The sequence below is a fragment of the Mustela lutreola genome, chromosome 5, assembly GCF_030435805.1.
Source record: "Mustela lutreola isolate mMusLut2 chromosome 5, mMusLut2.pri, whole genome shotgun sequence".
Lineage (NCBI taxonomy): Eukaryota > Metazoa > Chordata > Mammalia > Carnivora > Mustelidae > Mustela > Mustela lutreola.
This window is the reverse complement of record NC_081294.1, coordinates 164,756,074-164,760,546: the sequence shown is the minus strand read 5'-3', so window position 1 is coordinate 164,760,546 and position 4,473 is coordinate 164,756,074. Positions and strand designations below refer to the sequence as shown.

At 34.1% G+C, this 4,473-nt stretch overlaps 1 pseudogene; it reads left to right on the top strand.

Moving 5' to 3' along the window:
• Positions 1-2,177: 2,177 nt before the first annotated feature.
• On the top strand, positions 2,178-3,086 carry LOC131831470 (olfactory receptor 2L5-like; annotated as a pseudogene).
• Positions 3,087-4,473: the final 1,387 nt, after the last annotated feature.

Genomic DNA, 4,473 nt, shown 5'->3' with positions numbered 1-4,473 from the left:
CCTGATGTTTAATGATAATGAACATTTTTTTCATGTGTCTGTTAGCCATTTGTATGTCTTCACTGGAGAAGTGTCTGTTCATGTCTTCTGCCTATTTTTTTAAATGTGATTATCTGTTTTTTGGGTGTTGAGTTTGAGGAGTTCTTTATAGATCTTGGATAACAGCCCTTTGTAGTGCCATTTGTGAATATCTTCTCCCATTCTGTGGGTTACCTCTTTGTTTCATTGACTGTTTCGTTTGCTGTGCAGAAGCTTTTCTGAGCATATGGAAACTATGAGAGAAATCTTTCTGCATTTTCCTGTTTTTTACTCATATTTCTTGTGTATGCTTGAGAGTGTGAATATGTCTGTGGGTGTGTGCACATATGTATGCATATTCTTGTTTCATGTTGGAAACATCCCAAAAGCATGGTATCATTTGTATCTAGGTAATATCTAAGAATAAGATATAACATACTGTTTAGAACTTGTTCACTTATGATGGAGAATTTCTCATGTGGAGAATTTCTCCTCCCACCTCCAAGAGAAGCTTAGGATTTTATTTCCTTTTTTCCATTTAAGTGATTGTTCATTCCTTTATCTAACTTCATTTATTCAAATGGTCCTGAAATATTTTCCCTCTCATTGGGCCTTCTGGCCCCTGTTCTATTTTGACTTAGATATACTCTTTATCACCATGATATTTTTTTAAGATGGAGAAATTACAAAAATATGTGATTAAATTCACACACTGATCTAAATTATAGTTATAAATAAAATATTTCACTCATATGTGGAATTTAAGAACCAAAACAAATGATCGTAAGACCAGAAAGAGACAAACAGAGAAGCAAACCAAGAAAACGATTTTAATTATAAAGAACAACAATATATTTACCAGACAGGAGCTGGATGGAGTATTGGATGAAATATAGGATGGGTATTAAGAGTGCACCTGTCTTCTCTCTCTGACCTTCTCCTTGCTCATGCTCTCTCTCACTGTCTCTCTCTCAAATAAATAAATAAAAATAAAAAATCTTTAAAAAAATTATAAAAGAGTGCACCTGTTAGGAGGAGCACAGGGTGTTCTGTGGATGAGTTGAATCACTAAACTGTACACTTGAGACTTATTTTACACTGTATGTTAAATAACTAGAATTTAAACAAAAAAAAAACAGTTTAAAAAGAAAGTAAGTGAATAAATGAGTAAGGCAAAGCAACATAAAGTAGTGTGTAACATTTAAGTATTAGAGAAACAGATACATAAAACAATGCTACTTTGAAGAACTCTGGCAGATTTGTGAAACCTACCATGAGTATGGTGTGTAGATAATTAGTTGAAGGTTATCCTTGAACTGTATCATTCAGAAACTGGTTAAGAAGTCAGAAGAGAATTATTTTGTATAAATAGTCCTTGATAATAAGGATTCACTAATGGATGTTATGCACAAGTAATGAATCACTGAACACTACATCAAAAACTAAAGTAGTAGTATACAGTGGTTAACTGACCATAAAAAGTAAAATTCCATTAATGATTTCAGAACAGATGAAATAATTCATTTTGCCTGATTTCAAGGATGTTTGATTAGATACTAATGTGAAAAGAGGATTAAAGAAGGGAATATTACTTCTCAACAGAAGCTGATAGGTTGCTGATATGTTGCTGGACTTTAGAAGTAAGTCATAGTTATGAAAGAAAATAATCCTTTATGGGTCATAAATATTCTTAACTTATTCATAAATTATTAGATCATATTTTATATCCTAAATTATTCTTAAAATAAATGTATAATGTAGGTATTTTAATTTAGTTTTATGCAAATATTTTGAGTAAACATCTGATTTAGCAATACTGTAATCATGTACACTATTAAGGCATACTTATCCAAATGATTTTGGATGAGATATAGAGAGAGAGAGAAAGAAAGAGAGAGAGAGCTTTTAAAATATTCCAAAGATTACTTAGAAAAGATATAGGCTACTAATATTTGCATCCTTATTTTAATTTCTGGTTCAAAAATATTTTTTGTTTGTTTTATTTTGTTTTTCTAAAAATAGGAAAGTTCAATTATTCACATAAGAGGTGTAAGATTTTCAACAACACAGTGTGACTAAAATGATAAATTCAAAAGACACTCTGTCCCATTCTTAATTTACTTTCCTGTCTCTTTTTAGGAAAATTCTATCAATGCTACATGGAAAATGATACTCAAACACCAGCTGAATTCATTCTATTGGAGTTGTTCCCACCAACAAGAATTGAACTCTTCATCGTCATTATTCTTATTTTTATAATTGCTCTGTTTGACAACCTGTCCATGATTCTCCTCGTCTTTTTAGACAAACATGTATTTTTTAGTCAGCGCTCTCTCATTGACCTAAACACATCTCCACCATTGTCCCCAAGATGGCATCTGATTATTTCTCTGGAAAAAAATCTATTTCACTCAGACTGTGACTGCTGTCTGAGCATACTACCTCAGTCCTTATGTGGAGTTCAGAGTTTCTTCTTCATGGCTTTAGCTGGTGGAGAAGGATTACTATTGGCCTCTATGGCCTACAATCTTTATGTGGGTATTTGCTCTCTTCTCCACTATTCCACTGGTATGAGCAAAAGAGTATTTGTGCTGATGATAACAGGATCTTGGATATCGGGCTCAGTCAACTCCTGTGTCCACACTTTATATGCCTTTGGAATCCCTTATTATAGATCCAGAATCATCAACAGTTTCTTTTGTAATGTTCCATCCATGTTGACTCTGGCCTGCATCGACACCCGGGTCTATGAGTACACAGTATTTGTGAGCACCACATTTCTTCTTGTGTTTCCTTTCACTGGCATTGCATGTTCCTATAACCAGGTGCTCCATGCCATCTGCCGCATGCAGTCAACAGAAGGGAGGAAGAAGGCCTATTCTACCTGTAGCACCCACCTCACTGTGGTGACTTTCTACTATGCACCCTTTGCTTACATTTATCTATCCCCAAGATCCTTCTGATCTCCAACAGACAGCAAAGTCCTGGCTGTCTTCTACATGATTCTGACCCCAATGGTCAACCCCATCATCTACAACCTGAGAAACAAGGAGGTGATGGGGGCCTAAGAAGAGTGATTCATAAAGTCTGCTTTTTAAAAATGTAGACACATTTTTCACATATGTACCCAACATTGATTATGATTATAAGTCCATTCATCAGTGTATGGTAACTAAAATGTTATTTTATGCTTAGAGTAGAAGGACTAAAATCAGAAAAAAAGAAAATCACTCATGTATGGACTAATTTGTTTTGCAAGTATCCATAATTATGAGCCTTTGTTTTTGTTTTTCTTTTTTTTATAAGTTTAAAATGTACTAATTTTTCTAATATATTCTCTATGAAAATAGTTCTTAGTCATGCAGAAATGAAAATGGAAACTGTCTAAATGAGGTTCTCATTATACATAAAAGTTATAGTATTTTAAATTTATTTTCCAATACAGGTAAACAGAAAAATAAATGTTTCCTTAATATGTAGATCTAAATGAAAGTCAGAAAAATTCTTGATTTTCTCATCATATACTCATAACTTATATGTGCCAATTACTACTTTTTTAAAAATTTAGGATAGCCCAAAATCAACAAAAGTAGATTAACAACAAGACAAATAAGAGTGAAGTTTGCAAATCTTAAAGAAAAAGAATATATCCTCAGAAAACTCAGGGACAGGAGGTTCTTTACATAAAAATGGAGATCCAGAATCAAAAAATAAGTTCCTTACATAAAAAGAATAACATCAACATGTTCTGCACAGAAGCCTGACAAGCTATAAAGGGATGGAGATATATTCATGATAATAAATGAGAAGAACACACAGCCAAGAATACTCTATCCAGCAAGGCCATCATTCAGAATGGAAGGAGAGATAAAGAACTTCCAGGAAAGGCAGCCGTGCAAGAAATATTAAGGGTATACTGTAAGGGAAGAGAGACTGCAAGAATAACATAGACCAGAAAGAAAAAAAAAAACTGACAATCTACAGAAACACAGATATTACAGTCACTGAATTCATATCTTTCCATTGTTACTCTGAATGTAAATGAGCTAAATGTTCCAATCAAAAGACACAGGGCGTAAGATTGCATAAAAAAGCAAGACCCATTCAAATGCAGTCTACAAGTGACATATTTTAGTCCCAAAGACACCTGCAACCTGAAAGTGAGGAGATGGAGAAACATTTACCACACTAATGGACCACAACAGCTAGCAATCCTCATATGAGGCAAATTAGATTTTATTATTTTTTTAAAGATTTTATTTATTTGAGAGAGAATGAGTGAGAGAGAACATGAGAGAGGAGAAGGTCAGAGGGAGAATCAGACTCCCCAAGGAGCCGGGAGCCCGATGCGGGACTCGATCCTGGAAGTCCGGGATCATAACCTGGGCCCAAGGCAGTCGTTCAACCAACTGAGCCACCCAGGTGCCCGGAAAATTAGATTTTAAACCAAATCCT